The following is a 17,973-nucleotide window of genomic DNA, read 5'->3' on the forward strand; positions in this document are numbered from 1 at the left end:
ATGGCTTAGATCTATCCAAAGGATATGTCAACTGCAGCTTTTGAAAGCTTTATGAGGCCGATTCCTCTAGAAAACCTTAATTCTACTTCCTCTGTCCATTTATTGCTGCTTTTCATGTCTGGAGTGAATGCAGAGTTCTGTTGTCTTAATATACGTTTTGGCAAGGTAAAAAGCCTTAGGCTCTTTGGAGGAAGATGTTGAAGGAAGTGCTGAAGTGAGAACTCGCATCTCCTCTCCCTAATTTTCTCAGCTTTGTCATTTTGACCCTGGCTGAATGAGACATGGCTGCTCAAATGGAAGCATGTAGATTCAGACGGTATGTCTTGCTGGGGTGCTAATTTATATCCAGGTAGGTCGATTTTATATCCAGGTTGAGTCATTACAGCCTTTTTATTTTGGGGGCTCCCAGTGTTCATTCTGGAGGATGCTAAGCTGAGAGATCGCCTAGGTGAGAGAGGTTCAGAAATGGAAGGAGCGGAAGAAAGCAAGAGTGCAATCCAGAGCCTTGAATTTCCCTCTTTCCCGATACACCTTGTTCTTGCGTTGACCTCCAGCCTGCATGCTGCAAAGCTGGGTTTCGCCAGAGATACTTCTCCTTATTCAGTTTGCTTACACAGCTGTTTTTTAAGTACGCTCTTGAACAACGTACATTCAATACAAATATTATCCCGGTACATCCTCCCCCTGTTATTCCTTGCGTGAGAGATCAGTAGTTTACAAAGTGCACCTCAAATCCCCAAAGACGTTAGAGCTACCCGTGGTCTGTGAGAAATATATCCTTAAAACGTCTTTCACCAGGCCAGCTAAGAGAAAATGCAAATGGTGCCTGTGAAAGGTAAGACATCCCTGAGATGGGTAGTGCTCAGCCAGGTTGTAAAAGGCTGCAGATTCTGAAAGAGGTCCGCAGGGAGAAATTGTGAGGTGTGAGACTGCTGGCTTTTTGCAGGTTATTATGCTTCTACTGCTGATTTCTGAATGGAGTCCTGTCGTTGAGAGAGACCAGGTTTGTCTTTACTAAAAACACTGGGGTGGGATTTTTATTTATTTATTTATTACCAAGGTTTAGATGGCCACCTCTGTGCCTTATCACCTCTGAGATTTTCCGCTGACATTCACCTCGACAAGTTACAAAGAGGTAAAAACTGCAGTGGCTTGCTGTGTTTTGACTAGTGTCTGTCTTTCATACAGATCCTCAGGGTGAAAAACACCTTCCTTTTGCAGCGAAGGCAAAGGCTGAAGTATCTTTTATGAAACAGGCTTAGTTCCTCTGGAAGACTGACATCCCTATTTTTGAGGCCTAATTGCGTGAAGTCCTCTGTGATAATTTCTTGGACAGCAAGGAGAAGCAGTTGGAGCCTGCCTCCAGAATTGAGTGGTTTGAGCCCAGCAGGACACTATAGTGTCTTGATAGGGCAACAAAGAGCTCCAAAGAATTTAGTAATCGTGATACTGCCACATGTGGTTAAATTTTTTTTCATCCATTACTAACACAGATTCTTTGGGTCGCTCCGTATTGAAACGGTTCACTTAAAGGTGCATTTTCTTTGCAACTTGCCTCTACTTTGTAACATTCTCACGATAAAGAAATGCCCTGTAGTATCAAGTTATCGGTGTTTTAAAGCGGAGGCAGGGCTTGTGGAAGGCATCGGTGTGACGCTGGGCCGATGTTGTCAGCTTGGCCGTGCAGGGCTAATGTAAAATATCCATCAGCAGCATCGGCCACTCCATTGATTTGCCTTCGTGCTAGCCTGGAGGGACCGTAATTCAGCCTCCCGGAGCATTTTGTGATGCTAGCCAGATCTGAACCAGTAACCTAGAGGTAAAAAGCGCTGTATTGTGTTACTACCTCCCCTCCTTCACTTTGGGTTCTAGGATCAACCAGCACGGCACTTCCTACCTCTACGTGATCCTATGCCGAGGGGAAATTGGCTGCACCTGGGGCTGCCGACATATCCCTTCATTCTTCACTTTGTCAGTAATATAGTGTCACGACCCCCCGGCTCAACATGTAGCTGTGTGGGGTATTGATTTCTGTTTCACAGAACGATAGCCTTCAAAGGATGACTGGGCATAATGAGTTGGGCAGCTGCCAATAGCTCCGTGTCATCACAAGCTATAACCTTGCATGTGTTAAAGCTTTTCTGCTCCTCAGTAGTTCAGATGCCTTTGTGTCCATAGGAGCAGGTATAATTTCTCAGGTTCTTGGGGTGCGCCTCCATCTTCTAAACCCTTTTTGAAGCTATTTCTGTATTTGATTTGACAGCCGAAAGACCACGGAATGGAAGAACGTGTCTGGTTTGTAGGCGTACATCCCCCCACACACATTAAAGTTGAATATCATAGCCCACTCATAAACCCTAAGTAACGGCAGTTTTGAAAGACCTCTGCAGTGCTGATTTATGCATTTCTCTGCAGCGTGAGTATTACTTTAAAGGTACAAGCAATTTTATAATACAATTGTAAATTATTCTTGTATATATCTTAAGTGCATCATGGGATTGCATGATCACGTGAGATTCTTGGTAATTTATTTCTTCACATGTTTTTTCAGTTGTTCAGTTAAACATTTGTTAATACCCCAAAATGAGGGTCCTTACAGATGGTATTGACACATGCACCAGGCTCCCGTGAAAGCCCTTGAATCATCTGCAGGGAAGAGAAGAGAAAAGTGCTAATGATAAGTCTAAAGTTTCTCTGAACCTATGTGGCAACCGTATGCGATTGAAGCTCCTGCAGAGGTATGAGCACGGTAATTTGGCTTCCTGAATCCTCTTCCTGGGGTCCTCCCTGGAATCTCTCCTTGCTGCTTCGTGGAGCTGTGATGCATGCTCAGAAGTTGGCTCCGGTTGTGACTCGGTAGAAATCTTGGCAGGTGGGAGCCAAATCTGCTAGGAACAGTTAACATCAGTGTTCGCATTCCCTAATACACTATCAATGAGGTTCGGGTGAAAGACCCAGTGGTGCTGTCGCCCCCGTGAGAGGAAGAAGGGCTCCTCTGTAGAGAGGATCATCTCTGCCAAGTGCAACCACTACTGTTGGGACCCTCAGCCAGGGAAGCAGACCAAGGCTCTGCTTTTGCCTCTGTGCAAGGCTGGGTGAGAAATTCCTTTTCTCAGAGAATGCCGTTCTCCAGGGGTGTGATCAATTGTATTTTAAAACTCTACAGCTTTACAGTTGCTGATAGGAGTGTTTTTGTCCAGTCTAACCTTGGTCTGCTCAGATAAACTTAACTTGTATTATCTTCAGCAGAGCCATGTTTTGACTCCCGGTAGTGTTGTTTTACCCTCTTTCTGATAAGTACCTGATGGGCTGTTTCATGTGAACTGGTGGCATCAGTTCCTAACGGATGACAAAAGCAACTGTCCCGAGTGTGGAGTTTCAGGTGTAACTCAGAGAAGAGATGGATGACTGAATGTACGCAAGGGCTGAAAAGCCTCCGTTGCCTCAGAGTTTCTTGCTCCAAAACAGCAGGTGAGGGAGGCTTATGCTATTCCCAGTCATCTTGGACCATTTTTAAGAGTAAATAAATGGCTTTGTTTTTGGTTATTTCAGAGATGACTTCTATCCCCAGCATTACATTTGCTGGGAGGGTTTTCTGTTGCTTCATGTCACCTTAGCTTTTAACCACAATGGTCTCGAAAGCACTTGTAACCACTTAACCTGGCTGCGTTTCCTAGTTAAAGTTCTGTATTCATCTATGTGGATTTGTTACGGACATGTAAATGCTAGTTGAAAATTTAAAAATGCGTGTTTTTCTTGAGAGGCCAGGAGATTGCTGCTGAGTAAGTAAACATACAGAAAGAAGCAGTCTTTATTTCTCACTGGATACTGGGATTTCTAGCTAACTTTTCCTTCAGGCGCGCTTACTTAATGCCAGCAAATTCTTGTAGTAAAGCAGGGCATGGTGGTCCTTTAACAAAGCAGATCTTGAGGGGCTGAGATATCATCAGCACACCCCCGTCTGCTTGGATTAGCTCATGCGGTACTAGTAGCGGTTGTATCGCTCACGGCATAAAGTAAATACCAGTCACTGAAGAACGCTGATCTTTGTAGCAAAGGAATTGTTCATGGCATATTGACCTGCCCTGAACTCCCGGTAAATCACAATGCGTTATTGATAGTTAGAGCACAAATGTAGTAAGTGGTACCTTTTGCTCTGTGTAAACATACTGTGCATGCTTGCAAGACCAATTACGAGGCATGTCCCGGTGACTGCCCTAAATTCACTCTTGTTTCGCTTTTGACCTCCCAGCATGCTTCTCACTTGCACAATAAGTTGTTTTGAAGCGACTGGTCATTGGCTCCAGATGTTTGCTAACCAAACACCTGTCTGTGCTAATAAATACTTTGTGCCCAAATTTTGAAGAATAAAACAAAATGCCTGCCTTGAAAACCAGGAAAGCTCAAAAAGCATGCATAACGCCTGCTTCCCAAGACCAGTCATCCTTGATGTGTGGGCTTCTTGCCTGAACAATTAACTGCACAGTGAAGATCTTTCAGACCTATTGGAAGTGCCTTTTGACCCTGCTTTCATTCATCTGGCCGTTAATGGCTTGTTCAGGGATCCAGAGTGTTTAGAGCGACCAGCAGAAATTGCAGCTGGCCTGGTCGCTATCCTGCTGCTCACAACTCTGTCTCCTGGCTTCATGCAATAATTCATAAATAACTCTCTGCCTTCCCTCCCATGCTTCTGGAGCCAGTTGTGGGGTGTGTGCTCATTACACTGTTGTGGTTGACATCAGCATCTTAATTCTCATCATTGTAGCCTAGCTTAAAAAACAAATGTATTTTTCTTTTCTGTGTCGAAAACATGAATAACTCCTTGTTTTTCTGTGCAAGAAACATGACAGGCCCAGGCAAGAAAAAAGTAATCAACTTGGAGCAGCTGCCTCTATTCTCCTTTGGCCGGACTGTGTTTCTCAAGATACAACAGGGATGCCAAAGAAGCGATGTCTCTCCTGGGAGAGAGTTGGATGAGTCTTGGTAAAGGAGCTGCAGCAGAAAGCTTCAACCACAAAGGGTGGGGAAAAACAGTTGAACTAGATTGAATGATGACTTCACCTTCCCTGAAAATAAGACCTTGTTCCTTAGATTTTCCTCCTGGAAAATTGAAATATTTCTACAAAATCCAACATTTTTTTCTGCTGAAAACTTCACTGTTGTTTTCCTAAGAAATTCCAAGTCCGCTTGTTGGAAAACTCCCCACCAGCTCTATAGGTGGGTCAGGGAATTTTCCAGGGCTAGCCTGAAGTTTCCATTAAGTGATGTAAGGTGATTTTGTTAGGTGGCCAAGCAAAACAACTGCTGTTGAGAACTTTAGTACCTGATTTGGCCTTATAAAATTCTCTGCAAAGCGAGAAGGTATTTTCAGAGCTATTTGCAACTTGCTTTTAAACTTGCATTTGCTCTAAAGCCCTGAGTAGGATTTAATAAATGGCTTTGTTGTTTGCCTCATTTTGGATGCCTCACTGGTTCTGAATTTGCTTCAGATGAAACTTTTTAAATGCATCCCATGGCCCTGTAAATATAGTATTCCTTTCCATCCTGTAAATAGCCACCATCTCCTTTCAGACATTATTTTGTGTCCACCTTCCTGGAGTCCAGTTTTAAGTAAAGATTTTAAACTCAGGGGAGCCTGTTTCTCTGCTTTCCACTCTCCTGGCTTTGCTGAGGATGGCAGGGGTTCCACTGATTTGTGCTGGTAGGCTTGAGATCAGCTCCAAATTTATTTCTGGCCTTTCATTGGAAAGCTATTCTGGTGGAGAACATCTCTGGCTATTTAAAGAGGGGAAAGGAGCCCCAGGGAATCTGCTCTTTCTCTTTGACAAGTGCCAGTAATATCACACTTGGAAAACAATTACTTTTATTTTGCTTTCCTGTCTTGCAAACTCAGTGCGGTTGAAAAGTGCTGGAGTGAACACTGGAAACGAAAGGTCCTGCTATCCTATGGAAGGAGGCAGGAGGAGCCATCACCCATCAGGGAGAAGATGGGCCAGCCTGCCCGACTAAAGGCAAAGGGTAGAGCAGGGTAACCTCCTTAGCTCCCCAATAAATCGTATGCCCTCTTCCCCACGGCATAACAGCCACCCACCCTCTGCCTCCTCCACAGATTCTGTGGATGACTTCATACTGGCTTGGGGATGAACCGACACCAAGAGGTGGTATTTTACTTGTATTTCTAAAGCTCTCAGCAGATTTTTTGGTCCAGATCTGGTTGGTAGCATGTCAGCGTGCACTGGGAAGGCTTTGTAACAGAGCTCATGACTTGTTATTTTTTTAAGAGGGAATGCTTGGCTTTCATTGCCTCACCAGGGGTTTCTTCATGTGCTTTGAAATGTGACTATCTGTGAGGTAGTGCCGGGATTTTTTCCCTCTCCTTAGTGATTTCCCCTCTTTGCATTTCTTATCCTGCTTCCTCTGATTCGAACTTAATTATGCTGGTCAGAAGAGATGGTGTTGAAATGGCTACTGCTTAAAGTTGCAGGCTGTTTGCAGCTTTAAAAGAACTGTTTAACTCTCTCTATCAAACTTACGATATTAAAATCAATAATTAAAATCAATATCCTCCCTCTCTTCCAATCTTTTTACTTGGTGCTGTCATGTCATGCAGAAAGGACTCGGATGCTGTCACTGCAATGTGCTTTGTACCTGAGCAGAGAAGGGAAAGGTAACAGATAAAAGACAGTGCAGGTCCCCTCCTCACTGTAACCTCTACTGATGGGTGGAAAATCTCTGGGACTTGTTTCCCTAGTGTTTGTACCGGATAAAAACGGTGTTTTAAGTTGGTACAGCAAATGTATGCCTTGACTCAGGGAAGATAGGCATTGAGAAGTGGAGCCGTTGTAACCACTGATATTTTTGTGAAGGAAAGACATGGCCATTGGAAAATACTTTCACGTGTATAACCCTCAAACCTCTCCCCAGCAGAACGCTCCCCACTGCGCTGCACGTGAGATGAGAAGAGATTTAATCCCAGAGCTCCCTATTGGGAAGATGACCAAGTACCTGTAAGGACGCTCTGGGGAGAAGGGTCGGAGCCTTTCCACTCTCACTCGCGTGCTGGAGGAGAGACATGCGCTGGGAATGTTTTTCCTAGAAAGCCGTTGTTAAAGGGCGTTGATTGGCTGTGAATATTCATGTGCAACTTGTTCTTGGAGCAAAGTGTGAGTGGGGCTGTAGCACTGCTAATTGCAATTGAAAGTGTTAATTTTCGCACTGTGGTAAAAGAATCCCAATTTGTGAAGATTTCACTTGAGTCAGGGGTGAAGTTCCTGACAGTTTTAAAGTGTGCAGATGTGAAATGCTGAGTTTGAATATTGCATCCCTCTTAAAATACTTTATCTCATCTGAAAGATTCCCAGACTCTCTCAGTGTGTTACTTTGTCAAACTCACCTCTTTTTTTTCTTTTTTTTTCCCAGAGTGGTTGAAGTGCTGACTTATTATTCAACTTTCTATTGCAGCTTTGTTTAGTGGAGTTTATACATTCTTAGATCAAACATTATACAGTCTGACCGGGAATCATGCAATCACAGTGGGAGATGGGAAGAAGCAGTATAATTTATCCTTTAAACAAAGGGATCATCTACATTAGAGCACAAGCTGGGTAATAAAATGGGTTTTAGTGAAATAAAAGAATACAGCTTTCCCTGGGCTATGTTCAGAAATAGTTGCACTCAGACGGGGAATCTGGCACCCCTCTCTTACCATAGAGGTTGGCTTTATCTCCTATAAGCAGCTACCCTGGTCAGTCTTGTCCAGACTGATGTATCTTACATGAAGCTCCTGCCCCAGCGTTGCGGGTCTCTGCTGCCATGAGCTGAGCTGCTCAGTTTCTTCCCTGATGAAGTGTAGAAGAAGGTGTCTGTTCCTCAGTGTGCTTGAGAGAAGGTGATGGTGGGAAGGCACTGGAGGACTGGCAAGATTGGGGAGATTTGGCCTGATCCTTACTGCAAAAAAGGGTGGATTGTGGATGCTAGCGGAAAGGCTAAACTACATTAAAGTCCTTACCCTGAGATGAGCTGGCTGTTTGGGGCTGGAAACACACCCAAGCTCGAGGAGCTGATGATAGCTGTGAGGACATTTATCAGGCATGATAAAAGGTGATATTCAAGGATCACTAGATCTTACTGTTATCTGCAGCTTGTTCTGGGTACATGTGGGCTGGATCCTTGTAGGACAGATTTACACTCTCAAAGTTGTAACTTTGGTAAAATTACTGTGGTTTGTCTGCTGGGCAGCCAGAGGATTCTTCTGACCATTTGCTGGATAACCAGCAGCTCCAGCATATTCAGAGGCTTAAAAATGTATTGAGTTGGGTATGAGTTATGGGTCTTGCCAAAGGGCTGGTGTCTCAAACTGCTGCTTCTGAATTCTGAGGTCTGAGAAAGAGGAGCATTGGGAGGAATCTGCAGGGTTCTTCTGGGGATACATTACAGTGTGGGTAGGAAACATCTCTTGCCGTTCCTGCAATACAGACCTGGGAAGTATGAGCTGGTTGAAAAATAACTGTGTCCAACAAATAGGCAGAAAGACCCTGGAAGAGGAGAAGTCCCAGCCCCAGTGAAATTAATGGCACAACTCCCCTTGGCATGAGTCAGGGGCAAGATTTCACCTTGGACCCGCAACGAGTACAACTGGAGTTTCCCCTGGACCGTAAACCAAAAGTTACTGGAGAGTCGTTACACACACGTGCACACAATAGTGCTTAGAGCCTGTTCGCTGAGATCTTTCCTCAGGGATCCATATAAAATACCTCTCACAAAAGCTACCCTGTGTGCAAACAGAGGAACTCCATCTAGTGACGTAAAAAAAAGAAAAAGCCAACAAAACCCTCTCACACACACGTACAGTTGTGTACCTCTTATCTTACTGCCAGTCTGCTGAAGATATCAGCGCAGCTAAACAGCACGCACTAACCATATGGGACACTAAAATGCTGCCTGGGAAGTGCTTTGTGTCCCTGTTCTGAATTCTGCCCACGCAAAAAATGTTCCCTTTGTCATGGTAGTGAATGAATATTCTTGTTCCCTTTTCTTCTTGGATTTATGTTAACCCTGGGCTTCAACCGAGTTTGATCTCCTTACTTTATTGTATTGCAAACAGTAGTCAATAGCTCTTCAGCTCGAGATTGCCTGGATTTATTTTAAGGTCAAGTCAACTCTCCTTGACCCAAGTCTGAACCAAAATACGTTCCCAGAAGATTCCCCCACAGGATATCACATCCAAAGACAGAGTGACATTGTAATGAGTTCAAGGTTTCAGTTCAGTACAACAGAGTCCCTGTTGGTACGGAGAAGGCAACTGAGCCATTCTTCTTGTTTCAGAGCCGGACCCTCTCACGGGGCAGTTCAGAGCCGATTTTGCCATCTGCCAGTTACTCCTCTTCGTGGAACAACGTTATCGATTGCAGTCTTGGTGTTTGCTGTCTAAGAGGAAATGGGCTTCAGCTCCTAACGTGTGTATTTGCATGGGTCTAGCGTGTGCGTGGAATTTGATGTGCAAGCTTTAAACAGTTGATGAGTTGGTCTGTGTTTGTGGTCGTTTTGGCTGTTTTTGTTTGGCTTTGAAGAGAAGGAAAGGTAGGAACTATCGTGAGGACTCTTTCTGGCACAAAGGCAGAACCAACTGATGTGACATCATAAAGTAAAAATACCACTTTGAAGAGTTGGGACAAAAATGGAACGAACTCATGAATTTGTCCTGGATGACAAATCGTCCTTAGAGAGAAGGCAGCCTTATGCTTAGTACAAAAGACTGTTTATTTCTTCTTTGGAAAAAAAGTAGTAGTGCAATTGGATAGGATTAGCTTTGCAGGGGCCCTGGACAGAAGCTAAAGCACAGGCCTCCTCCTCCTTGTGCTCACACTGAATAATTTGAGCTCCTGGTGTAGTCTAAGACCTCTCTGGCTTCCTATGGCATTGGGCCATGGGCAGTTGCCAGTGTGACTTGTACCTAAAGCCAGCGTTTAGGACCCCAGTAACAACAAGAGTTTCTACAGAAACAAAAATTGTCCAAATGCTTGGCTGGTATAAACTACCAGTCTGTGACTGCTTGTCGCAGCTGGGAATCTGGCCCAGGTGTGGAGAAAAATACAGCCTTATTAGTGTTTTTCACCTCCAGTGAGTAGTTCAATATATTTATGGCGAATATATAAATAATGTATAGCTTAATGCTGCAGTAAGAATCCTTGTGTTTTGTATGCGCTGACTTTGTTGTTTTGACCGCTTATGGTTAATGTTGCATTAACCCTTTTTATTTTTATCTTTTCATTTAATTGCCTAAGAACAGCCTTGTGTGCACTCTAGTTGGCGGGGGCAATGATGCTTCAAATTTCACACCTCACTGGGATTGATGGGAAACTTTTTATTGAGATAGCTGGATTGGCAAAAGGGAAGAGAGAAGCGAAAGTCCAAGTCCATCAGGTATTTGCGTGTCTATGCTCTTTTATTCATGCAGAGTCCCACGCAGTTCAGGCAAGGGGCTTGTGTGGATGTCTTTTTCCCTGTTCACGTAACAGATTGTACAATCTGGATCTTAGTCTTTCCAAATAGACTTTTGGAATTTGGAAAAGACTGCAAAAACCCTAAGATTACCTACAACAGTCATGTACCCTAACTGTTAGTTATTTGGGAGTATCTGAGCCCTTTAGCATCCTTGTTGGCTAATGTGATTAACTGGATTAGCTCAGAATCTAGGATAGGCCTCTACCGATAAAACATAGCCATTTGCAGTTGAATAACTCACCGTGGGTTCCCGTCATAGTCAGCGGAGGGCAAGGAGCAATTTGTCTCCTTCTAAAAAAGGTGCTGATGTTCAGACAGTGGAATCTCACCTTGCGCTCTGGTGACTGACTATCCCGTGCTTGACTGCTTGGGAGTGCAGACTCATAGCTTAGATAGAGATGCAAATGCTGAAAGTTAAGGGAGGTAAATCCCATCTTGAGACCTTCCTGATGGGACAAGTTGAGTTATCTGTGCTTGAACTAGTTAAGACTCTGACGTGGTCAAAGTGGCATGAATTGTGTTATTGCTACTCAGCAGTCATTGTTATTTTGCGTCGTAAACTTAAGCTCTCTTCTCCCCTTGTTAATCTGGAATAAGCTACCGTGGATGGTGAGTTGTCTTAGGGAAAGGACAGTAACTTGTGTGTGTATCAAACACCCTCCTGTAGCTATTGCGAGAGCAGCCGCGTGGCAGAACAACATGGAACCTGCTTGGGATGACTGTGCTTGTGCTTATGGAGCTGCGTGAAGTTGCTCTGAGCTTCTCCTCTGAAGAAGCCAGTCTTCTGGCAATAAAAACGTGTGGATTAAAAATTTTTGTGAGTGTAGCTCCATTGCTTGGGTAATTCAAGCAGTTGTATCTAGGCATCTTGGTCCTGTGGGATATGTAGTGAGTAGAGAGCAGCCTCGCACTGACCAGTGATGGGGGGGTGCTGTGAGTCTGAAACTGTACATTGTTCTGGAGGTCGCAAACCATGTTCAGATCTGCACACGTTTTTGCCTGTCTGTGATCCACAACCTTCTTGTGAGGGCAGATGTGCTCAAAGAAAGAGCAGGGCTCAGCAAGGGAGCAAGGATTTGTACAGGCGCTGCCTCTCTGACAGAGCTGAGCATCTAGAGAACTTGCACAGAGGGCAGGAGTCCTGTTCCAGTGTCCTCTAGGGCCCAAGCCAAGTTGGAGGAGGGTCAAACCTACGTCTCCCATGGGACTGTGTTAACCACCAGGCTATAGGTATGGCTGGAGAAAGAGGGAGGGAAGCTCCCATTGCGATGCAAGATGTATGGGGCAGGGAGCCTAAGCTGGAGTGTGACTATAAGCGTGACATGTAGCTTGGCTTTGAACGGAGGTCAAGAGACCAGTCCTGGCTCTGCATTTCGCACTCTCCAAATGCTTTTGCTGCCAGGGTGGTAGAAGATGAAAAGGGAGCCCGACCATTTCCACCTCCACCTGAGAGATGCAGCATTGCCAGATCAGCGAGGGTTGCCCGTCCTGAGGAGGCCTCGTCCATATGTTGCTGGTGGCTGCGCACGGCGCACTCCTCAAACGTCAGCCAGATGTGATTGCTCAGGTGATGGAGGTGTTTATTGGCTCTGATCTGATTGCGATTAGCAGGAGATGGGTATCAGTCTGCTCCAGACGGTTCAGGGCACGTGCCACGGAAGAACTGGAGGCTCCTGGAGAGAGGAGAACTGAGACAGCACGTAGGGAGCAGCCGAAGCAGGGCTCCGGTAGGGCTGTGTTTTGCAGCTGGCAGTCCAGTTTACCCAAATCCTGAGTGTCTAGCTGGATTAGGAGCTGGGAGACCTTGGAGTTCAGAAGCCCCCTGAACCCAGAAGGAGAATGCCAGATAATTCCCAGTGAACAAATGTCAAACCTGGGGAGAACGTAGCTGTACTGCTTTTGTCATCTCACCTGCTGTCGGTGTTTGCTAGTGGGCTAGACAGCGACTGCTCACAATGAGCCCAGTAAAAAATTACCCTTTGCGTTCGTTTACTTAACATTTTCAAGGAGCCGCTGCTAAATCAGGGTGACCTTCGTTCTCTGCTCCCATGCGTGGGCTTGGCTCCAATAACTCCAGTCGAGCTATGCTGACTTTCAGCAGCTGGGACTTGGGCCCTGTTTTTAATGTCCCTTATTCGATGCTCATGTAGTCAGTTTTCCTTGCCAAGGTTATATTTGCTTTCCTTCCTAAAGGACTGCTCTAATATCATACTTTAAAACAATGTGTCTTTTTTTCCCCCCGCAGAGAACAATATGATATGCCACTGTTGAATTAATATGTTCATGAAAAGCGAACGTAATCTCCCCAGTAGATCCCCTTTCCAAAAGATTTATGATTTAATGAATTTTTTATTTCTTACCGGCATGTAATATTTAGTCATTTTACACCTAGCAGGACTTTTTCCCCATCGAAGAAAGCAAAGGGAGGGGCGATTCTATCATCCTAATTTAAATCCCCTCTTCCTTTTCTGTTCCTGGTGCACCATTTGTAACACTTGTTGCTAATGGAAGTTAGAATCCAGTTTTCTGTAACATGGCTTCTGTCTACCCTTGACATATATGTCATGTTGCTAATTTGAGACGATGCTGTGCGAAGAGGAAAGATTTTGGGTAGTGCTTATAGAAAAATCAATGCCTCTGAAAATCTTCATTGCTAGCTGCTTAACCGCTCCGGGCAGGATTTCTTGCTCAGAATCCTGTTTTATCTTCCTCATGGTCATGCTCCGGTGCGTTTTCAACTAAATTGCAATAACGCCTATGACGTTAGGTTATGAAGCCCCGAATAACATCCATAGGTTACACCTTCATTTGAGGGTAAGGTGGAAATGAACTGTGAAGGAGAGAGCCATTTTAGATAATTATTAGCTACATGGGTAATATTCCTAATTATACCACCAATTGATTTCTCCTGAAAGCTCTCTCCGCCTCGAAAACGGCCAGGCGATTGCTGCGTTGGTCCCGTTCCCCAGTGGAGCGCGCGGGAATGCGCGCCGTACCTGGCGTTGGGCATCCGGGGAGCTCGCCGAAAGCCGCTGCTGCAATTCCTGCTGTGATTGACAGAAAGTGCCCTGCCGGGCAGCGGGAAGTAAGTATTAACCTCTCTTGGGCTGTGTCTTCAGAGGAGAAAAGACAAAGAAGGGTTGAAATTGTGGGTGGCCCGGTTGATTTTTCAGACACGCGTGAAGTGCTCGGTGCTTTTATATTATAACCCGGAATCAGCACTGTTCATCATCACCTGTCAGGAGATAGATGCTGAAGGCAGGGTCCCCGTGCTGCACGGTCTCCCTGCAAAACACACAGCTCCGACCGCTAGTTTTCACGAGCCTCTTGCTGTCTGGTGCTTCTTAACCTATGATATCCTAACATGCTCGGCTCGCTTTCCTTAAAATCATACTTTTAAAGCCTGTCCTTATTGCTACAGTGGAAAAGTTGGAAATAACAGCTTTAGAGCTACAGAGTAAATGGAAACGGGCCCACAAGGGGGTTTCTCTGAAAAAAAAAAATCACGCGAACCTTTAAACAAGCTGGCAAACACTGTGGAGGAGGAAGGAAGCCTTGCACACTGATTGCTCTTTAATTGCTGGGTTTGGTGGCTTAGGCTATGGGAGCCGAGCCAGAGCGGGAGCCCTGCCCTAGGATGAGTCCTGGTCGCGCCGGCGGCCTCTCCTCTCTCTCGCTCCCTGATTTTAAAAGCGGGTCAGGCTTCTGGATACAAGCCTAACATTGACCACTCTGTGCCGCGCCGGAGCTGGACAGGAGAGCAGCCTCGTGGCCTTGCCGACTGCTGCTGATGGCTGCTTACGCTGCTTTAGGTGCGGTTTGGCGTTAAAGGACACGGTTGTTTTCTGCCGTAGGGGAAATGAAACTGGGCAGTGCCGCAGCCGCTGCCTGTTGGAAGTTCTCCACTTGTTTCCTTTCTGCCTGAGATTTCGGAGATCGCTTTAATGTAATCGTTTATTTATCCCTTTTGTTAGTCCAGCAGCTTATTCCTCCATCCATCATCAAGTTAATACAGTGAGGAACGTGACTGGGAAGGGACACAGAACTTGCAGTCTTACAAGAGGGAGGAAATGAATACTGCGTTTTGGTCCAGCAGCCCACTGGCTCGGACTCGGAGGACTGCAGGAAGCTCTTTTACCTTTGTGCACTTCACGGATCACAGGCTGATTTCCTGCAGGCGCCTGTGCGTTTGGGGCTCTCCCTGGCTTCGTCCCCTCCATGTGGGCGTTAGCGCTTCTGGACGGCGGTGGCTGGGCCGGCCGGCTCGTTGTTCTGCCGCCGTCCGTGATGCTGCCGCTTTTGGACACCCGCTCGCCCGCGCTCTGCGGTGCTGCTCCCCGCCTTGCTCTTGCCACATGCAAATCCTCTCTTGTGCAATCGGGAAACGTTTCCCTTTGTCCCTTTTTGATATTTGCTGGGCTATTGAAATGCTCCCCCTGCCACACGCACACACACTTTGCCTTACTGACTGTCTCACCAAAAAAATCTTTCTAGCGCTTGAAAGCTGCCAAATTGCATTTTTTTTTGTTTATCTGTTGACTTAAGTAGACAGGGCTGGGCGTTAGCTTCCATCTGCCTCCCAGTTAGAAAGGGAAGCTTTAAGAGAAAGTGAGGAGGCTTTCAGCCCTCCATCCCGATGCCAGCAGGGAGAGACTGCAAGGACTGAGAAATTCCTGGTTTTCTGTTTTTTTCCTCCCTCTCTCTTTAATGTAAGCAGTAGACTTGTGTTTTTGGAGGGGGGGAAAAAAAAGATACTCATGTAGTTCAGTCATTGGACCAGCACTTAAAGCAATAATCTGGCTTTCAGTCCCAGATTTTGTCAAACACCCTGTGTCTGACCTGAGTCAAGTCATTCAGCTGCATTTTCTTGACTTTTCTCTAACAGAGCTAGTGCTAGGCTCCCTGCCTGCCTCTCCTGCCCTACCTATCTCCATGGGTCAGAGCTTGCCCTTCCGTGTGTTTATCTACAGCGCTTAGCGCAGTGGAGCCTTGACTTCACCCAGGGCCCCAAGCTGTGACGGGCAGCGATCCCCAGAGAGCAGAGGCTTATAGTGGATGAACTCCCCCCAAATTGCACCAAGAGTAGATCTGACGGATGGTCCCTCCATGGTGTATTGCCACAGACTCCTTCAGACCAGGGTGAAGAGTTGAGGAGCTTTCTTTGCCCTTTCCTGTGTGTCTGGAGACAGCTCGTTTTTAGTTAGTGCTGGATCTCCAGGGCTTGAGGCTTTGTGTGCTCTGTGGCTTGCAGCTTGGCCGCCGCTGCTCCGGAGCCCAGTAACATGCGTTATCTTCCAAGCAGAAAGCTGCAGCCCTGAAGGCTGGGGCTATTCGCCTTTGTAAAGCAGTTGCATGTTGTTTAGGATTCAGTAGCCTTTATGGTTTCTTTACGCTAAGAGACTACCCACAGTCTGGGCTGGCGAACCACTCGTGCCAAACCTCAAACCATTTGCTCCGCAGATCTGCTGGCGGAGTGGTGCTCTGTACCCGGGGTGTAAATCCACCTTCAGGAAGAAGGAAATTTGGGCTGGTAAGAACTCATCCCGCCTGGCTAGCTGCAGCTACGCAAGGAGTTTCTGGTAGCTGAGCTCTCCGTTAGAGATCGCATCCCGTGAGGCCTCTGGTTGGAGTGGCTTTTAGCAGCAGGTACGAGCTAACCGCAGCACACCGGTAGCGTTGACCCTCTGCTGATCTCACCTGGGGTGCCCGGCTTCTCCGTAGCTCTGCTTGCCGTGCTGTAGGGGGGATGGTTTCATATCGTGTGTTTTTTTGAGACTCTGTTGTTTTGCTTCCCACTCAAGCATTTCGTCCCCAAACGCTGAGCACAATCTGGCTTTCATAAGGGGACGGGCTTCTCTCTCCTGCATGTGGAACGTGTTCCCTATAAAAAGATAGCTGGAGGGAGGAACCTGGAAAATGAAGTGAGGGCAGCTAGGGCTCTGCTCTCAGCGAATGCGAGGAACGGGGTTGCTTGCAACTCCTGGACAGCAAGCAGCTTTGTGGTTGCAAATGCTGGATGGTATTTTTGGAGAGCTGTGGAAGAGATTGTAGTACTCTATGATAATTTCTGGCACGCCAAGTAAGGAAAAACCGCTCTACTTGCTTTTTGTCCAAGTGAATCTGGAGTTCTGCTAGGATGCTTTTTTTTTTTTTTTTGCTAAGATTTTTCAGAGCCTGATTTAGTAAAAGTATATGCTTATTGTTAAATCTAATCCTGTCCTACTTCATTGTCTGAACTCATCGTAATTCAGCTCTACCAGCATTCACAGACTTCCGCGAGTACTTAAAATTTAAGTGGCTGCCAGAAGGCTTTGCTGACCACCAGCTGGGATATTTGGAGGATTTTATCTATCCCCATCCAGGGATAGCGTGAGTCAGGAAAGGGCACCAGGATGGGTTTCAGTTAGCTGCTCCATCCATGGGACAAGGAGAGACTTTATCCCTCTGTCTTCCTCCCTCCCGGCACCTATCCCTACAACAGTATAGTTTGTGAACGTGCTGAGAAGATGCACGTGGAAAGGTGGGATGTGCAGCCCAGGTTATCTGGGTGGTGGCCTCTTGCGGTCCTGTTACGGTCTGGCGCGTGGAGCGGTACCCTGCAGGCGATAGGCCCAGGTCACGAGCCGGGACGTGTCGGAAGTCACTGGGGAAGAGCAGAGACCAGCTCCGCAGGGTCGGCACGGCGCGGGGGACGCGCTTCCAGCCCAGCGTGCCTAAAGCTGGTGCCTGAACCTAGGCGCTCGTCCAGTCCGAACCCCAGACGGGCTTCGGTGCCGGCTTGGAGCCGCGGGGGAGGGCGTGAAGTACACGGCTTAATCTCCTGTTTGCTGGCAGAAAAGCAACAGCAGTGACGCTAACTGTGCCTTCCTTGCAGGGGTGGAAAGCCGGGGCGTCCGTTGGCTCTGCTGCTTGGTGAGGGTAGGGTGAGGCGTGCTTGGCTGAGAAATGAAGCGCGGTTAAAACTGCAGGCTCTCTTTCTGAAAAACGAAAACCGCTCTGCTGGCTAATAGGTGTCCTTTTAAGCGGCAGCCGTGCTCTTTTTAAATAGGTTCCTTCTGCCACGGAATAAAACGTCTTGTTTTGCTGCATCAGACTCTCTTCCAGGCCGAGAACTTCAGCCGGGCGCTTCCTTTAATGGGAAAACACGTTCTCTTTTAAGCGTGTGTTTGCCAACTGGTTTTAATGCAAGTTTTTAATTGCCTGTGGAAACAGGATTAAGCATTTTTGGAGGAAAAGCGCTCATACTTTCTGGCGGTATTCAGACCCTCAGGTTGCAAGTACTAAAACGCCCCGCAGTTTCTAAAAGGTCCCGGTTATAACGCGTTAGTTAACCTGTTTATCCGGTCTCAGTAAGCGCTCGGTAATAACCGGGTGTCTTTGGGTTGTGAGGGCGCCGCGTGCTCGTGCGTGTTCCAGCATCGGAGGGGTTTGGGGGGGGGGGCAAAGCCCCTTCTTCCCCGAGTTATGTGT

The 17,973-nt window shown here is 46.6% G+C and overlaps 1 protein-coding gene across 1 annotated transcript in view; it reads left to right on the forward strand.

Annotated features, from left to right (window-relative positions):
* The window catches only part of ACKR3 (atypical chemokine receptor 3), a 39,200-nt gene that overhangs the window by 11,409 nt on the left and 9,818 nt on the right, over positions 1 to 17,973 (forward strand). The window lies entirely within an intron of this gene.

Source organism: Apteryx mantelli, chromosome 6 (genome assembly GCF_036417845.1).
Source record: "Apteryx mantelli isolate bAptMan1 chromosome 6, bAptMan1.hap1, whole genome shotgun sequence".
NCBI classification, from domain to species: Eukaryota; Metazoa; Chordata; class Aves; order Apterygiformes; family Apterygidae; genus Apteryx; species Apteryx mantelli.